The sequence below is a fragment of the Nomia melanderi genome, chromosome 2 (assembly GCF_051020985.1).
Source record: "Nomia melanderi isolate GNS246 chromosome 2, iyNomMela1, whole genome shotgun sequence".
Taxonomy (NCBI): domain Eukaryota; kingdom Metazoa; phylum Arthropoda; class Insecta; order Hymenoptera; family Halictidae; genus Nomia; species Nomia melanderi.
Window position 1 is genome coordinate 3232362 of NC_135000.1, and position 19883 is coordinate 3252244.

Here is a 19883-nt window from a genome sequence, read left to right on the forward strand (position 1 = left end):
AATAGAGATGTTTTTTTGAATATCTAATAATGCACCTTAAATCTGATAAAGTATCACATTAAATTATGCTTCGCATAAAATTTATATCAGTTCCATGATCAAAAACATTTGTATGGCTTACCAATTAGCTAAAACTGAGTAAAAAACAAAAAACATTACATTACCACTAAAATATGGTTCATCACTTTCGTGTTATTTATTCTAATAACTATAACGCACACTGCAAGTAAAATTTAGTGAAAACATTTTATAATGTTTGACAAAAAGGAGTGTTGTTAAATGCAGGTATTACAACTACGTAGCAAAAAGAGGTTAGCATGTAAGTATGTACAAATTTTTCTTTTCATATAACTCGGGACTTACTCGAATTGTCTTGCACTTGTTTTTTAAAATGTTTCACCAAAACTGCGTATTAATTTAATTTTTCAAAAAATATAAGATCATTAAACTGTTTTCAAAATGACAAGTAACGCTATCTACCAAAAATTGTTCGAGTCTATAGCCACAGATTACAAAGTTAACATATGTGTAGATATACCATATGGAATTTTTTTTAGTCTTCGAAGGAATTTTGGGAATTTAAGCTTATCAGTAAAAAGCGAATATGCTATGTAGTTTATTTCTAATACAGGTGAATAATTTGACTTAGTAACAACAAATACATACGTGGTGTATAATTGAGCGATGCAAAAAATGTGTGTGAACTATAATATTACAGTAATAATTTTTATTGATTTGTGAGTGTTAATATATTAATGTATATATTTATTTTATAAATTAACCTATGCATATAATTATTTGTACTTTTGTATAGATAATTATGTGTCTTAATCGTATAGTTTCAAAAAATTACTCGAAAAAACTATATTCCAGTAATCTTTCATCTTTCATTCAATAACTGATATAATATTCAGTTTATTCATTAATTATTTTTACCTGTTATATTTCTATATTTTTCTTCATCTTACGTGAAATATTTAATGAAAGAAAAGATTTATTTCTAAATACTTTACTACTAGGTGGCTATAGTGCCTCTATAACCGTCGGTCAGGTTTTTCGAGGAATACTGTAAAATATTTTAACCAGAACAAAATATCGCACTAGACTAATAATATTTACTATAATAAGCATTTATATTAATGTAAAATTAATTAAATCCTTCCTACTTTTGCGAATTTTCATATGTAAAAATCGTTGACTGTGCGTTTACTGAAAGATGGCGCCATGAGTACACTTGTGAGGTTGTTCAAAATAGGAATGAAATAATTGTCAAAACTCTAGTAATTATTAAGCTTCTCGTTCAAAACTATAACAGCTTGCTTTAACAGTTATTATTAAATTAAGCATATCTCCTATTTGTCACTTGATTATATATACGTATTTGTCGTATTCTCATTGTATCGTGCCTCTAGGTTAGCTTTCCAATACTTAGAGGCGCCATGTTCAAACAGAACTCATAGAATATCAAATATAGAATATTTTAATACGTCATCAAGAAGTAAGTACTTATCATTCACCTCAATGTTTCATTCAATATTTTCAACACGGTCATTCAATTTATTCACTAAACCATAAAATGGGAGTGATATTAGAGCTTACAACTTCAATGTTTATATCTATTTATCATTGAACATCCAGCATCACAATTACATATTACAGAAGTATAATACAAAACTCGTTAAATTTAATAAGCAAACAGAAGAGTAAAAAAAACATCAAAACATGAACTGTCGATTAAATGATAAAATGAGAATGCGCAAGCGCCGGTGTCCCCTCCAGGTTTGCCGAGGTTGTAATTGTCGGTCAAATCGCGGCTGATTTCTGCTATGAAATTCGCGATACAGATGGCGACTTTGCGCTGGTTCCTCGCTACAGTGCCACGAGTGTCACCAACCGATCGGAATCGTCGTCTTGTCGCCGGCTCGTGCACATCTTGTTCTCTTATTCTGTGTGCGTGCACTGTCGTTGTGTGTACACCGCACGTACCTCGGTGCACACAGCCACACGTGCCTTAAGTCGAGGGGTCCCTGAAACCGTCCGGCTCGTCTCCCGCGAAAAGACGAGGGTTTCTACGACTTGCCGGTTCGCATAACTCCACACGTACCATGATCTCGCGGAAAAGATAGTTGTTGCGTGAATACACTAAGTGCAGGTCTCAATCGACCGGCCTCGAGGAGAGTGCATCCACCGGTTCGACGTTCTCGTGAGTGATCATTGTCGCGTCTGGTGTTCGTTGGTCATCTGTGATCGACGAGACAGTCTCTCAGCCTCACAGACAGCTCGTCCAATCGTCAGGACAGTTTCTCATACCTGGATTGTCAACACACCAGTCTCCATAAGGTATTTATCCAACGTAGTCTGCGCGGCTGACAGACACATGACAGTCCTTACTTATCATTCGAAAGTTTCGGATCACGTGACCGTCGGAACTAATAGAAATACTCAAGAGTACGTAATCATTACTGTTGTGTTCAAACGTTCACTCGGTTACCTGTGAACCTACCGATATTTCATGTGCATGTAAACACAATTGCATCAATCTGTTTCGATTAGACACAAGTCCGCTGTTACTATGCAGAGCTATTGTGTCACACGTGTGGTATCGTTATTTTAAGAAACCCATCTATTCAGATTATAACAAACATTTCTATGGGTTACGCAAAATCAGTATCTTATGAAATATAGGGACTCGAATAAAGAAGTGTAATTGTCAAAAGATACAAGTACCACTAAACTGGTACTTCTAGATAGCTGGTTTAATGGACAACTTTTCTGCCAGGAAAATGTTGACACACTGAGGTCTGGCCATTGTTTGGCAGTTGTCGAGATTTTCGCATGTGATCACCCTTGTTCTCAAGAATCGAGACCTAGCAAAGCATATGCGCGATGGGTACACCGGTGACGGTTTTCCGAAACGGAACCGTTTCGTTCGCCGCTGGCTCGCGGCTCTCGCGTTACGTCCCTGGCCCCCGTCGGGTCGCGGCGGAGGGACGAACGACGACGTCGGGCCGGCCGAAGGAACGAGAGAAGGCACACCGGGTGTGCGTGCGAGGGCAGTGATCTTTCAGGGAGCGGCGACCTGACGTACACTATTAGGTTGTCCAAGTTCGCGCGTTTTCTCGTGACCGTAATACGTCGATTATTTTCCCACTTTGAACAACTTTTAATTTGTCGCATATTCTTGACCTAGAGGTGAACCTACATACAGTGCTGGGAATACGTGTTCACCGGTAACAGCAATACTCATAGTCACGGTACCTTAAGAATGGAGTGGTTTAACACTGGAACTACCAGATGGGTCAAAATTACCAATTCCTAAATTCTTCTGGTACAATTATTGACAAAAGAATAGATTCTTCTCTAAGAAATTTCGAAAGAAATTGTTTCAGTAATACGCAAACTAAGTTTTGAGTGATCGAAGTCTCGATGGATGCACTCTTGGGGTTTCTATAGAAAAATTTTGAAAAGTCAACTTGACTGCTCGGTAGTTCTAGCGTTAAATGGTACACGACTCAAGTAGTTGGAAAGTATTCGGTATAAGTATAAGAATATATAAAAGTATAACAAACTAATAATTACTACAGTGACATTAGCTGTATCTTCAAAAGCCAAATGAGTTATTCTTGCTCTTACCCGGGTTTGCTATTGCGTTCAATAGAAAATTCATTATCTTAATTCATTATTTGAAAGGTTATCAATGAATTTTCACATTAAAAAATATGGAACATTTTTCTATATGTAGCTTGGCCCTGGTTTTCGCGCGATCTTCGCGTTCCTACACGTGCTACCCGGCGACCAAAGCCGGTGCGCTCGGCAGACATTGCAGTGCGATCTATCAACTTTTCCTACCCTATGGCGTCGTGCCGTGATGGGGCGGGGTCATTTCGGTTGCATCGGCGAGGACAGGAAATTTTTCCAGCGGTTCTTGGCCCAACCCCACGGACACGCAGGGTGTTTCCCATATGAATGGCAGAAGCACGGTGCGTTGTGTGCAGCCGGGCAGGCTGCAGCCAACGCTGCAGTAGGCCTGTGGGCCAAGGTTCTCTCTCTCTCTCTCTCGCTCTCTCTTGCTCTCTTCTTTCTACCCGCCTCACTCTCTCTTTCTCTCACGCATTCTGTGCCTTTTCAGTTCCTCTTTGTCTTCGGTGTTCTCTTTATCCCCGCCACTTTCGCAGCCGGCGCATTTTCATCCTTTTGCCCCAGGACCCGAAGACAATGGACAGCCATCCAGCAGAAGTTAACACGTCCATCGGATTGTTTGAAGAGGATGGCAGACATTTGTCCGCGAATAGGACCGAAGATTAATACGAGGAGGTCGGTGATCACGGCAGCAGCGGCACAGGCTCTTAGGCTCCCGCGTCCCTCACGGCGACGTGTTGGTCCAGCGATGTCGTTCCCAGCGGAGGAAACGAGATCGCTACCCTGTATATACATACATGCACGCTGTCGTATTCGGTTTTCAATTGTTTAGCCGAGTACGTCTTAATTCCCGGATGCAGATGCACCGGGACTTCCCCACCATGGGTTCCCATTAAGGTCCCTGGGACGGTAACAGGCGTGGCCCTTTCCCCGCGATACGGTTTTTCATCGGTGGCCCACCTGGCCTTCCATTGGCCGGGGCCTAAATAAGAATTTTCCCGACGTGGGCCGGCCCTTTCTCCTTCCGGTTCCCCCCGGAATGGTGCGTTTGTATACATACTGCACCCCTGTTCCCGGTATCGGAACGCCTAGCTGTCGCGCTCCTGACCATTCTCCGATCGACGAATCCGCGCGATGGGCACTTGGGTTACCCCCATAGCGTTGTTTGATAAGTCTTGTAGTAGATTATTTTTATCGCTAATGCACAGCAGTAGAGAAGGCTTTTAAGAGAAACGGCGTTGCGCGAGAGAGGCAGGAAGTACAGCGAGACCTTACGGAGGGTGACTGTCGTATCTCGTTTCAATGATAAAACGAATTATCTCTTCTCTGCTCTACGCGTGCAACTGTGCAATTCACGGGATCAGTGGTGCATTTCACCGGCGGATTTCAGTGCGCGCAGGAGCAGTGAGCACAGACGGCCGTCGCCGCAGCTAGGTTGAGGTTGCCTGAGTTCGCTTCTCGTCGTCTCTCGGTCGTCTAGTCGGGCCAAGGTGCATGCACGGGCTTGTGTTCTGTGGATGAACGTACGCGTGCGCGCGCTCGCGAGCGCAGGCGTTCGCATATACACACAACAAACACGAACGCTCGCCGCAGCCTGGCGACTAGCAGAGCCAGCCCTCAAGGGGAAATTGACGGAACCGCGTGCATTCAACCGGTATTACTGCACCACGCGCATGTATTCGGTCTGCATGTACTATCGGGACGTAATGCGACGCGAGTTTTCAGATAGGATTACGCGGCGGTACGGAAAGAGAGGGAACACTTCAGGCCACCCTATGCCGGCCTAAGGTGCGGCAGCGTGGCGGTGATCGAACTCGAGTTTTCCGCAGAAATTATGGAAACCAAGAAGGTACCTAGAAACCAGTCCCTTCTAGACTCTGTGCCTCGCGCTAGCTGCGAACGCCTGCGATCTACCAACGAAACGGTCAACGTCGTGCCCATGATAAAATTCTGTCCCTAGCAAAGCTGATCGCGGGGGCGTTAATTCCGCGCATGGTAACGATGACAGTCAGCCTGAAAGATCCGAATCGAAACGCGATTCCCTTCTCCGTGGTATCCGACTACCGAATTATTTTCTTTGCTAACAGGGGGCACTGCCGAGGAACAAAGGGATCAGAACTCAGTGGTGAAATTTCGAAATCGCACCCCGTCCAGGAGAGATGTACTCAAGAGGTTGGAAACAGAGGCTTCGAGAAAGGGAGACGATGAGAATCAACCGAGAGGAGAGGAGCAGAAAGAGAGAGAGAGGGAAGTTCCTTTGCGTCCGCGGGGCTTCGGTGTCAACAGGTTTTATTTTTGCTCCGCGAAAAGGCCAAGGTCCTCTCCTGCCCCTACCGTGCATACCCGAGAGTCCCCTGCCCGCGCCTAGCCCGTTCCCCTCGCCGTGCGCTCTCCTCCATCTCCGTCGTGTCTGCGTCTTCCCGACAAGTGGGGAGACACCCGGGGGATGTTACGAAGAACCTTCTGGATTATACTTTGTATTTCGAAACAAGAGCCTCCTCGGATGCGGACGGTATACTCTGCGGCGTTGCCGCGTATTTAGTTGTAATTCGCGTCGCTGTCCACGCTCGCATCGTGTTCAGTCCGTCGGCCGCGTCTTGACCAATGTCTTTTAACTTCCTGCCCTTGGCTCGCTGCACATGCACCTCCTTTATCGCGCTTGTGTGTCGCTAACCTTCTCGCGGCGATCCAGCCTAGGCCGTTTCCATGGCGACTAGATAGCGTGCCGAAGCTTATTGGGGAACGCGGAAGCACCGCGTCAAACTTAATGAATGGCGGATGACGAGCTGTAGGTGAATTTGGAACAGTTTCACGGCGAGAGTCGGGTGAAATTTAGGCGAGCGAAGATGTTGCAGTTAGGGTGTGTCTTGAACTGAGGCATTGGGCGACGAACGGTGTGCGTTTCGTTTTGGTAGCTTTTGCTCCATGGAGGATGTTATCAGTTGGTCTGTTTGTGGTTGTTAGGGTTGAATCATTCTACTTTCAATATTTATAGCTTTAAGTACGTACATTGCTCTTTTATAAAACAACTTTCATGTATCTAGGCATGGCATATTATAGGGACATCACACACGTATAGTACGTGAAAAGGAAGTGTATTTAGAAAAGTCCACATACAATTTTATTTAAGAGGATAAACTTTTTAACAATGATAAACAATTTTGAATACACTCTTATATAACACGCTTTAAGTATACTCACAAGTATAAGCTTATGCTTTATACTATCAGGTAGCTACAACTATTTCTGTAAAGATCAAATCACGAGGATACCTTTTTAGCGTCGCGTTTTTGTGACCCTAAAAACCCCATTAATATGTATCAAACCATCTTTTACTCTATTATTCGTGGGCTCAAGTTTTTTCTAGGAAGCAATTAGCTAGCAAGTTAAGTTAAACGGAACAAGACATTCACCCTCCGTAAGGTATCGCATGTACAGATATAACATGGCTATATGAATGGTACAATGAAAGAAGGATCTCTTGCAAGTTTACTTATGAATATTTTGTATGAAAGCAATTTCCAGACTACAGCAAAAATGTTCTCAAAGGAATTAATTCATTGATCAAGATAAAGCAAGAGCGAACCGCATGTGATAAATGATTCCCAAAACAAAAACTCCGCTGTTTCAAAAGCCAAGGATTAAAATATCTTGGACAACCGAATAAATCTTCTTTACCAGACCACTAAGAGGGTCGCACTCGCCCCACAGAAGAAAAAGAGACAGAATCATGTGCCTCATAGTGTGTCAACGCGTCGCACGAAACATGCAGGGGCCGCCTGGCCCCCCGCGACATGCGGCCAGCCGCCGCTTGCATTCAAGATCTTCTCTTCAGTATTCTTTATTTAAATTCTTTTCTGTTTATAATCAAGGTATCCCCTGTTATTGATAATAATGCTAAAGTTGGGCAATAATCTGATAGTTGGAAGCGAATGCTTCAACCCTTAACACTAGAACTATCAAATGGATCAAATTAACCCATTCCTAAATTCTTCTTCTTCAATTATTAAGAAAATAACAGATGCTTCTCCGCGAAATTCCTACAGAAATTGATTTAGTAATACGCAAACTGAATCACGAGTCAATTGATGCATTTTTAAAGTTCCCGTAGAAAAATTTTGAAAAGTCAATTTCACTGCTCGGTCGTTCTACTGTTAAGTGCTACACTCGGTTTGTCAGACTGGAAATGTTTATTTATCTAGACTTTCATTTGTGCATGACTTACAACGTTGAAACGCCATGTAATTATCGATTACACTATAATGTTCAATCATTGTACTTATGATTAATAATTTGTTTTAGCATTAATTTATAATTTGTCTGTAATCTGAGAGACCGACTATAGCACTTAACACTAGAGCTATTAGCCAGATTAAATTGGCCCATTTCAGAATTCTTATTTTGTAAGTGTTTAAATGATGATACTTTTGCTACAGATTGTAAGATAAATGTATTTGTACAGATACATGAATAAGAGACGCCTCTTTTAAAAATTGGAAATAAGTCACCCCAACTGCTAGGTATAGTTCTAGTGTTAAGGGTTAACCCGATCTTCATCATTCACTCTCAGAATCCGTCCAGTATTCTTTCATTGTACCTTGTTTTCAACGAACAAAGACAAAACGAAATCGGATCAAAATTCATAGTGTAAACAAACGCATTATAAACTGTTGAGTAATATTTGATCGAACCGAGAGCGAACAAAGAGCTGACGGATAGCGTGTATCGAGTCTAACACTAATGCAGTTTCCAACGCGAGTAATAGCCCTAACACTGACGCAAGTCTCATGAAAACTAGGAGTCCATGCATTATAATACACTTCCACATACACAGGAGGCCTAACATTGATACAGGTTTCGTAAAACCTAGAAGTCTATGCATCACAATATGTTTTAATTTGTGTAAGAGGCCTAACATTGATGCACGTTTCACGAAACTTCATCGTCAGCAGAAGTGTCCAATATAAGAAGGGTCTATGTGTTATACTCATACCTTTGATTAATTACGTGTAACCCTATTGGCAACTAAATTAGCGAACGACCTTATTAGGAATTAGGAAACAAGTCCAACAGAAAACTATGCGATAGATGACAACTAATCAGACCCGCATTCCTCAGCCTTCCCATCAACTGATCTAGCAGTACCGTTCTCGAGTGTGTGAACACTCTCTCGATTCAAGGGTGCACGGTCTTTACAATCGGGCCGAACGTTCATCGGGGAGCAACGTGTTCCGATAACTTCCTGACCCGTCTCCCGTCTCCTCCCGCCCTCTGCCAGGAACGGCAATGGCGACTGAATCCGATGCGGCCGGATCTTGCGGATCTGCCTTTCGGATCCGTCTGAATCTGCGTCTCGGCCCGGAGGAATTCTTTCCCCGACGAAAGAGAGCGTCGACGGTGTTCCAGAATCCGTGGCTCGTCGCGCCCTATTCAAGACCCCTTTCCCGCGGGGTTTCGTCGACGGGTTCGGGACCGGGGACCGGGGCAAGCGATAAATTTCGAAGAAAGAAGAGCCTCGGCGCAGCCGGAGGCTCCCGTGCGCGCAGACACCGTCGAAGGAAGATCGGCGCGGCTCGGCTCGAAACGATCGCCCCTCCGGCGGGGGTGTAGAGGGCAGAAACCGAGAGAGGACCCGCGGTAGAAGGGGTTCCGGGGAAGGGATGGTGGAGAAGAGTGAGAAAGAGAGAAACAGAAACGGTGGGGGGGGGGGGGGGGGGGAGAGAGAAAAAGAACGGCAGAAAACACGGCCGGAGAGATAGATAGGGGGGTACACGACAAAGAGGAGCGAGCTCCGGAGGGAAGACAATGTGCACCGGTGGACGAAGGGAGAAGGAGATGAACAGACGGTGGTGCAAGTATACGGAGAGAAAAAGAAGAGCGAGGCCGCGGGTCGGAAAGAGATCGAGCAGTCTAGCTGTGTGTTTCGGAGGGAGAATTGAGTGAAGCATGGGTAGCGATGGGTTCGAGGCGTTCACGGTCGCCTTCGACCCGAGGAGTTCGCGCTTTCTACTTGGCAACCCCTTTGCGACCCGTGTTACGGGTTGCGCTGAGGCATCAAGCGAGTTTACTCGTTGGAAGAGAGCGATCGTCACGAAGAAGATTGTTCTATTATACGAGGGTAACTTCGGGGGACTTACATTCCTTCCTTAGCGTCGCGCTCTAACAAGTTGCGCTCTTGAAATCTTCTTCGTATGGTCCCGCCTAGTAACTCTGTCTACGCGCTACGCTAAAGGGGGCAGCTTTCATAGCCACCATGTATCTTTTAACATCGATTCTCCGAAATTGACGTTCTGGGCAGACAACAATTGTTGCCCATCACCTCAAAATCAGGCAAGCCGTGCCCATCGCTAGAGCTGCAGACTGTCTTCCCGGCGAGACGAAGAGAAGGGAACGGGGATGGAACATGGCGGACAAGGACGGACAGATAATCAAAGGAGCGAGCGCGAGGCAGGGCTGCGAGACGGACGGACAGCGGAGGGGAGGGCTCTGCCGGGAGGATTGGAGTGAGACGGCGGGAGGAGGGAGGGTAGGCCATTGGGGAGGGGGTGCGGCGGGGCGAGGAGGGAGAGGCAGAGTGCAGCGGCCTAGCCGCCTATACTCCGCGCGACTATAGGCGGTCCGGCTAGGCTAGAGTCCGCGTATAATGTATTCTCGAATATCGTGCACTCTCTCGTGATCAATATAAGCGGCGACGCAGGCCGGAGATGCACGAAGACCCACCTCCTCCTTCCTCGGCCCGCCTGGACGATGTTTTTTCTTGCGGAGTGCAATGCACGCTGGATCGCGAGAACTGCACTCGGTAACCCCCCCTCCTCTCCCTCTAGCCGTTTCTCTCTCTCACTCCACCGGCTCCTCTACCGTTCTCCCCTCCCTTCGCCAGCCCCTCCATCTTCCAGCTCGCTCTTTCACCCTCGATTATCCGTGACAGTGTCGAACAGCGGCGATCGAGAAGGGCGGGTGGGGGGATGGGGGAACCAATGCAGCGGGAAAGAATGAATATTATTACGGGTTGCTGCACGCGAAATTGTTCGTTTGTTTTCCTTCGGTAGCGACTTCGTGTCTCGGGATCGAATCGTCCTTCGGATTTCGGGCTTGCGGGTGTCGTTGACGGATGTTCCGCGACGTTCGAGCGTTGGTTTTCGCACGGGCCATTGATTTTACGATTGCAACGCGCGGCTTTCGCGCGATTAGCTGGAACGGCCTCGCGGAAGGTCTGGAGCAATGATTGGTCTGGATTGAGATCAGACGTTTAGCTAACTGTGAAAACAAGACTTAGTATGATCTTAGTATGAATCGATGTTTGAGCCAAGTGGTTGGCAGCTTCAATATAGAATTGTGGAAAACAGTAAACTACCAGATGTTATAAAGAAAATGAATTCTTCTCTTAAACTCGAACACCTTGAAAGTTAAAACTTTAAGTCTTCAAAACTTCAAACGTCCTAGTTCCAAGCTTTAAGATGTTAATACAACAAGAGACGGTTCGAGTCTTCAAACATAAAAACTCAAGCGTCAAAGACTTGAGCTTCCTCGGCTCAAGGTTCGTGCTCTTAAGGCCTCAGCCAGGGTTATAACTTCCGAGGCTCTAGGCTCAGGACTAATTTTTCCAACACCATGCAACACTCGGCCTCCGTGTGCTTATTGACTCCTGGGCCGCGGCGCTCGCTCGCAGCCAGCCCCTTGATCAACCTTTCGAGAGTAATGAAGCCTATGACGACAAATATTTAACGTAGCCATGGCCTCTCCGGCGGAGACACGCTTTATGATCCTTCGCCTGCCGATATTCACGGCCGATTAGCCTCGCACGAGACACCTCGTGTGCACGCCGGCCATGGCCGGGTATCTTCGCGTGAGAGCATAAATCAACCAGGCCAGGCGTCGTCGTTCGCCGCTCCCCGGGATCAATATAATTCCCGACCGGCGATCCGCGTTTTTCGATTCCCGGTTTCGATCTGCGCCACGCTCCGAGATTTCCAGATCGGCCGCCGCCGCCGCCGCCGCCGCCGCCGCAAAATAAGGAGGCAAGGAGGCGAGCAGGGCGGAACGGGACAGAGAGCAGACTCCGGCGAAAGGAGATAAAGATTGGGGAGGCAGAGAAAGAAAATTGGTGGTCGGGGCAGACCTGTGCGCGTTCCAGAAAACTGGCTGCCATGTCGGCCTTCACCGCCCCCACCACGCAACACGTTATATGCAGCCAGCCACGAGATATCGTCCGTTGCACTTTTCAAGCTCTCACGCGCAACGCTCGCCTGCGTGTGTGCAAGTGGTCGGATTCGCGCGCGCTCGCTCGCATGCACGCATCCACCCGAGATCCTCGGAGAAGAGGAACTGGTCCTCGCGCGTTGCGGGGAATAAAATCGTCGACCGATATCCCGCCATTGCTCCGCGGCTAGGCTATCGTGTACGCTGACCCTGCGGGCGGAATCGTAAATGGCGGCTAGTTCCATCGTGAACCGTGATCCATTCGTATCAACGGAACCTTGAACGGCCCATAATTTCTCGTTAAGCATCCACGAAGCTACTAATCCAGTATTCTTCGTAGATACAGAAAATCATGTTGAATATTGGGCAGGGTAGCGGGCGCTAGTATTTTCGCAGCACGTTGGCTGATTTTCTAAGACGACCTTAGATAAGACGGCCAGGGGGAAGAAGGTGCCGGTTAACGGGCTCTCTCCCACTCGTTGCAACGAGCCGGCAACGCCATTGGAAGTGGCGATGCTGGTCGGAAAAAGGTGGAGGGGCGAGAGAGAGAGAGGGAGCAAGAGCGAGACTATAGAGGGGTCGACGATCCCCCACTGGTTACGCCACTGGCAGTGAATTTCGCACCGGCAGAGCTGCGCGCGGAATAGAGACGGACCGAACGCGACGAACCATCGGCTGAACGGAGCAATAGAGAGGTAGAGAGAGAGCGAGAGAGAGACGGACGGGGTGCGACGCTGCGAGAGTCGTGCATCAGTGTGCGTTACGACGATGCGCGAGGGCGAAAGAGAGACGAGAGGCGGCCATGTGCGCTCAGAGAGACAGTCCCGACTCTACACACGGCTCGGAACGGTTTCAGTTCGTTCTCCTTCGCGCCGAATTCGCGCTGGCGTGTAAGTACGTTTACCCCGTCGATAGCTCCCTCTCCGCTCACCGTACACCCTCCCCTCCGCTCGGCCTCACCACCACCCCGTATCCCCGCCCGTGGCTCTCCCCCGGCGACTTTCCACCCCCGCGGAAAAGCAAATTCTCTCCGTGTCAGTGAACCCGGCCGTCTGACCCCGTCGTGTCGGTTTTTCCGCACGAGGTGCCTCGACCTCGTCCGGAAGTAAAATGAGAGCGGCTTTCTTCTCCCCCTCCCTCTCGCCGTTCTCCATTCTTCGACGTTTTCAGATCGACTGGCGGCGGTGGAGGAGGGGAGGAAAGCTTCTTCCTCGCTGATATGTCTCGTTTTTTCCATAGATGAGGGAACGCGGCTCGATTCTGCTAGCCTACCCTAGACGCCAGGTAGATATTCCGTGGAACGTCCGGGGGATCTTGAGGTAAGAACACCTTGAGATCTAGGCGCGTCGGGGGAGGGGGTGGTACGGCGAAAACAGTGAACGATGTTCTTCTGTCCAGGTGGAACGACACAGCCTTCCGTCGCGTCCGTGGAAAGGTCGAGGGGCGAACGATGCGAGCACCGATACCGGCGGATCACGAGTGCACCCCGTCGATCATTGCCGCCGCGAAGGTGCAGGCTTCGGTTCCGGCGGTTTCGCTCGTTCCCTCGTTCCTCTCGTTCCTCCTGTCAGTGTTCCGCCGTCCCTGTCGTCGTTCGTTCGCTGGCCCGGCTGCGGCGTCCCACGGGCACGCAGTCTGTCGCTGTCATCGAGCAGGCTCGCTTCTCGGCCAGCGGACTCGCTCACTCCTCGCGGATTCCCTCCCACCCGCACGCCCCCCCCCCCCCCCCCCCTCCCCTTCCAGCACTTTGTATATCGGTCTCTGTCTACATTGTGCGTTGTTGCTCTCCTGGCGAAGGAGAGTCCGGTGTGTCCTAGCCTTCGGTTAGATTCACTTTTCTCTCCGGCACTGTAAGTATATCCCCCGTTCCCGGGAGCAGCGAGTAGCGTTTTGCCCATTCTCGTCTCACCGTGCGGGCTTATCGAGGAGAGAGTAGAGTGTGTTGTTCGGGCTCGAGCGCGCTCCAGCCGGTCGAGTTCTTTGCCCTTTCGAGAGCCCCGGCCTGCCCCTCGACCCACCTCCGATCCAATCGCTGCCCGCCCAAGCTCTCCTCCGCCACCTATCAATTCTCCGCTGCATTCTCCCCCGAAAAGAAACTGTTCCCTCTCTCTCCGTTCCCTCTCTTTCTCTCTCGTTCTCTCTCTCTCTCTCTCTCTCTCTCTCTCTCTCTCTCTCAATCTCTCTCTCTCAATCTCTCTCTCTCTCTCTCTCTTTATGTCCCTCTCTGCATACCTCCCTCGCCCCCGTGTCTTTCACTCTTGAGCAGGCTCATTTTTCTCAAGGCTATCCCGGAAAGCACACCGGTGAATTTTCTGGTCCGTCGTCTGCCCTCTCGTGACGCGGGCTGTACGCGAGGATGCCCACGGGGAACTCCAGCCGAGTGACGCTCGCTCCAGCCAAGTGGCAGTGCTTGCCCGGATTCATTCGACTCAACACGGTTTTGATGCTGATGCCGCAGCCGCCGCTTCTGCTTCTGCTCTCTCCTCCCTTCGTTGCTGATGCTGCTCTGCTGCTGTGCATCGTGTGCCGCGATTTGTGATCGGGTGTGTGCAGTGCCGCGCCGTGTCTTCATAGTGTCCTGTGGCTTTCAGGAGCCCCGTGGATACGCTGTCCCCGGATACCTGGCTCGATTCACGATTTATCCGTCCCGGTGGCGACACACAGCACTTTAGCGTCCTCGCGGTAAGTGATAAACAATGATGTTTGTTGGATAAAGTGACGAGCCCCTCGAAAGGGCTGCTTTGAGGTCTGGTCATTGACTGTGCGGGTATTCGCTTATTCCAAAGAACGTCACAGTTGAACATCTCTTGACATTCGGGGAAATTCTTGAAACTTTTGTCGTTATTAAACGGTATTGTTACATTGTACCTATAACCGTAAGAAAAATACGCGAGGCAGGCAAACCAATTGCTAGACACAAAGTGCTTTGTTCGAAAGGGTTCGATTAGAATTTTTCCATGGCGAACATGAAACACCGAGTCATCGAACGCAAGGTGAAAATGAATGATAGGGGTTTAACGGGGCATCCATTTTCCATTTTTCCGACGCCTCGAATCGTCCTGACCGCGGCTCCCTGCGGTCGATGTTTCGCAATATCGTTTTCCATTCCCTGCGGTCGCCGCGGCATCGGGAAATGCTCCCGGAGCTAATCCGACTTCAATAATAAACGATCAGTGTAAATTACATTACCCTTTATTCTCTCATTGCTCTGCACGTGGTGCAGACTGCGAATAGTTTTCCGGTTTTCTTAGATCCCGGGTCTTGGCCACACCTGGGAAGAGCCTCACTCGAAGGTGATGGCGACCCTCTTGGTTCCAACTAGTAACAAACATGTCGTTGCCTATATATCATTACAACGAAGTTACCCATTTAATCGAGTTACTCGACCTTACTAGTATCTCTTCTCACAAATTATTCTGCGATTACATTCTTGCACTAATATTTCTTTCTTAATTACTTTCTCTTGTACGCTCTCGTCCGTTGAATATTAAAAAAATATCTTCAGTGTACCGTTGAATGTATTAACGTAAAAATGATCCATCGTATACTTAGAAATCCACCACACCTTTCGATTCCCCTAATTGCCATTGCCTGAATCAGAATAGTAAGAATCACGTACGCGTTTATTATGTATTACACGAATAAGTCCATGAGATTAACTCGCGGAAAGCGAATTAAACCTACCCTTAAAAATCATAGCGTGCAAAAAGCCCCCGGGCGGGTTACGCGTTTCACAGAACGAGACGGGACGATCGTGCCGGCTGAATAATGACAGACAGGAACAATCGCCATAATAGAGTCGTTCGTATCGTTCCGTGAACCCCGGGTGACGCGGCTTCGAATTATCAAACGTATTTACGCGTTATTTATGGGCAGCGATTAGGCCAGGAGGGGGGATCAGTCGTTTCCCGTCGAGAAAAACCGTTCACAGACCTCAGCCGGTGTTTTTCGCTGGCGAAATCCCGGCTATCGAGGAGAGGAAGGAAGTATTTTTCGCCATCCAGCGATAAAATTAACCTTAACCTCTCTCGCTGGATACATACGGCTGGGGTCAATGACATTCCCTGTTGTTTCGCTCCCCCCGCGGCCGCCTCGCGCCGCGCATGCGCAGATTTTGACAGGTCCGTGCACAGCGAAGATGTTTCTCTCGGCGAAACGCATATTACTCGGCACGTCGTCCTTCGTGGCAACTTTCAAGCTCGATTTCTCGTGTTTCATGAGAAAACGGGCGGAGAATTAATTATACGTGTTTTAATTAAGGATTAAATTGACAGTTTGGAGGAAAATTCATGTTTCAATGTACGCCGGTCGCCCGTTGTCTTAACGTGGCTGAAAAGGGTTTCTTTTTCGGTCGTCGTTGTAGCTTTTATTTCGCTCGTGCATGCGGCACGTGAGTGCATACATGCATACGCCGAAGCATTGCAAAATTACCACCTGACCTTCTCTCGCTGATAATTAAATGCGAGATTATAGCCATCCTCTAGGACGTGACTCGCTGCCGTTGCTACGGGCGCCAGATGCCCGCTTCCGGTTACCGATGAAGTCAAAACAAAAATTATTTTATCGTGGTTCTGCTACGAATGAAATTCTGTTTGTTTGTGTTTTTGAATTTGCTTATTATCGAATGATTAGTTGTTTGCGTTTCTCTTTTGAATAAGGAAATAGCTAGAATATTTGACTTGTTACTTAACATCGATTATTGTAAATTATTTTGAAATAATAGAAAATAACAGTTACATAGAATATTTGAATTTAGAAATATATGAACACTTAGTGTAATTCATTAATTTTTTATATTTTATTTGATAGATACAGTATTAACTAATAGATGTATCGATTAAAATTAAGATATCTACATGAATTCAATATTTTCTGGGTAGAAGAGGAACTATTCCGAGTCAGTAACAGTGATTTTGGTTCCCCGACACCGTCCGCCATTTTTACGATGCTCGAAGTTGCTCCGCGTTACCGGTTCATCGAAGATACTCGACGATTCCAATTATTGTACTGTCTTTATGCTATGAACGCACCGAAATTTTTATTTTTTATCATAACGATGACGAGTGGCTGCGATTGTTATGATTAAACAGTTTGGAATTCCGGTAGACGTGACCGTGATATTCCATTGTGCCTCTCTTTATCGTTAGAGGAAATCGGTGTGGCTTCATTTCTGTAAATAGCCCGTTCGCTGAACGCCGAACCGTTGTGAACAACGAACGAGATAACAATGAAAACTTCTTGTACAGTTAGCAATAATAAAAGACGCGTGTCACGTTATCGTTCCAAGAGTTTCAAACACTCATCTGGTGTTTTCTAGATCAATGAACCTTTTGTCCGGTCACGTACTCGTCCAATGAAAAACAATACGTTACAGCGGACGTGGAAAGCTTAAACATGACAATGAAGTTTCTGGAAACTTTGTGGAAAACAAATTGCACGGAAACTTCGCCTTTTGTTTAAGGACGTTGGAAGTAGTTTCAACAAATATTCCTTCGATCGTTCCTTGCTATAATCTATACATGTTTCTGTAATTACAGCACTTTGGAGAATAAAATAATATTTTATAGAATCTTTTCGTTAAATATATGAAAGGAATACATCAGAATTCCTTATGAAAGAAAATGTATTTTGATTCTAATCTGGAAATTCGTGAAACAAGTGGAAATCGTGAAAGAAAAACTTACGCCCTAGCAACGAGTCCGACGGTTGAATTGTTTAAACGCGCGCATGTTGTTTCTTCCTCCGTTTCTTATCACGTGGCGGATGTAGATCGATCGAATCGACGAGCGAAAACACGCCAAGGGAGAGGAGTAAAAAATAAAGGAGAATAGAGAAAGAAAAAAAAGACAAATCAAGCTCGGTTGGAAGACTGATAAATGCGCGGGAATTGGAGATTTATCGGCGTGCTCTTGCCATTCTGGCGTATTGTCGTTCGGCGAGCGGTGACTTATCAGGCCGCGATTGTTGCCAATGAAAAGGAGTAGCTTTCGATTGGATTTCCATCAACTGTTCCTCTTATAATAGTAATAGTAATAATGGTAATGAAATATCTTTTATTGCACACACAAATGTAGGATGGCAGTGAAAGAAATAAATGATTGTTAATATTAAATGTATATTATATAAATTAAGTATTCATTTCAGTTTAAAATATAAAGAATTTGTGCGAATAGAAAATGGCGTTAGGACTGATTAAGTAGTTAAGACTACTTTAGTTAAATTCAAAAGAAATTAGAGAAACTATAATATTTATACTGAAATATTTTCATTGTCAACATTGTTATAGCTTAAAGAAGCATAAAGCAGTAAAATTAAATAATTTAGCTTACCAATGTCATTGTATGTTGGATAACCGCGCAAATAATACGCTTTTCTTATATTTTTCAGTTTCAAAAAAGTTTCTTTTAATCTAAAACATATTGTCCTTTTTTATCCATAAATAATTATTATATTTTAGATACAAATTTTGTTCATCTTAATTTTTGAAAAATAAAAAGGTAGTTTAAACCACTTTTCTATGATCTAAAATATATACTTCTTCTCTTTCCATAAATAATTATTGTTTTACACACAAATTTTGTTCATCTTAATTTTAGAAAATTAAAAAGAAAGTTCAGAAAAACCACGTCTTGTCAGTTTCAAAAATGTCTATAAGCCAACTTTTCTTCCGTCTAAACTACATTCCTCTCACTATCCACAGATAATTATTACGCCTATTATTGCTGTTCAAATTGAAAACAATTTCATTTATCTTAACTTCCAAAAATTAAGAAGAGAATATAGAAAAATGTTATTTACAAGATAAGATGAATAGTGCAGATAGATACATATACAGGCAGTACAATCGTTGTGCAGTCGAGTTTCTAAAAAAAAACGTCGTGCAACGTCCGAGAGGTTGCAGAAAAATGGTCCCGGCGAAGGGTTGGGGAATGGGGGAAACGTCGTCGGCAGTCGTTCACGAGACGAATGCAAGAAAGAACGAAGGGACAGAGGCTAGACGCCGCGGATGCCGGCGAAACTTTAAGGGAGAAGGTTCAAGGAAGGGACAGCCGACCGAAAAAAACACGAGCAAGCGAGCGACCGAGATCAATACCTCAGCGGTGCAATGCACTCGCGCGCTCCTCGTTGCAGTGCGATTGTTCGCCGCCGCGCGCCGGGAAACCGTGTGTCGCCATTTGAAAACAGTTTGCAGTTCGCCCCGGAACGCAAAATACTGAACATTCCGGTCGCGTTGGTCCGGCGAAATACTTCTGTTTCCACTTCTCGGTTGTCTATGCACCTGGAGCTTTAAACGTTGAATGGAAAATTCGTTAAATAGGTTCGTTGCGCAGTCTCCTTGAAAAATTGATTTTTCTTTCTTGTGAATTGAGTAAAGTGATAGGATATGAATATTATAATGTTATGAAGTTGTTAATATTATTAATATTATAAAGTTACTACTAATATTGTTAATATTATGAAGTTATTATCAGTATTATTAAATATTATACAGACTTTATTAATATTATGAAGTTGTTGTTAATATTATTAGCCCTTTGCACTATAAAGTCACCTCTGTCGTGACAAAACTATTTTTCCCTGGAACTCTTAAGTCATCTTTAGCTTGACGTTAATAAACTACATATTTGAATATTGATATTATAAACTCTTTGTGAACTTTTGTTAACTTAACTAAATATCTAAGCTTTGAATACTGCAAGGACTTTCTTCATAGGTTAAAATGAGACACCAAAAGTAGAAGCATTAAATCCGAGTTGGCACAGGACAAACTAGAAAAATAATTATAGTGCAAAGGGTTAATATTACAAAATTATTATTAATATTTATATTATTAAAATTCAATTAGGGTTGGCACAGAGTGAACTAGAAAAATAATTGTAGTGCAATGGGTTAATGTTATAAAGTTATTATACTTGATACAAATATTATAGTATTATAAAGTTCGATTAATACATGAAGAGAAAGCAATGCAATAGTTTTGCTATTGTTTTGAGACTAACGTATCGCAGTTACTGAAATACAGACGTTCCTCGAGTTCCGATGTT

The 19883-nt window shown here is 45.6% G+C and overlaps 2 long non-coding RNA genes across 2 annotated transcripts in view; both read left to right on the forward strand.

Annotated features, from left to right (window-relative positions):
* Window positions 1-12488: 12488 nt before the first annotated feature.
* LOC143174231 (uncharacterized) lies at window positions 12489-13520 on the forward strand. The gene is made up of 3 exons (XR_012998029.1): window positions 12489-12728; window positions 13078-13157; window positions 13237-13520. It is a non-coding gene; the product is annotated as an uncharacterized LOC143174231 (long non-coding RNA).
* Window positions 13521-14061: 541 nt separating this feature from the next.
* LOC143174230 (uncharacterized) overlaps window positions 14062-19883 on the forward strand; it is a 38254-nt gene continuing 32432 nt past the window's right edge. Inside the window, exon 1 of the long non-coding RNA XR_012998028.1 lies at window positions 14062-14520. This is a non-coding gene — a long non-coding RNA (uncharacterized LOC143174230). The remainder of the gene's footprint in view (window positions 14521-19883) is intronic.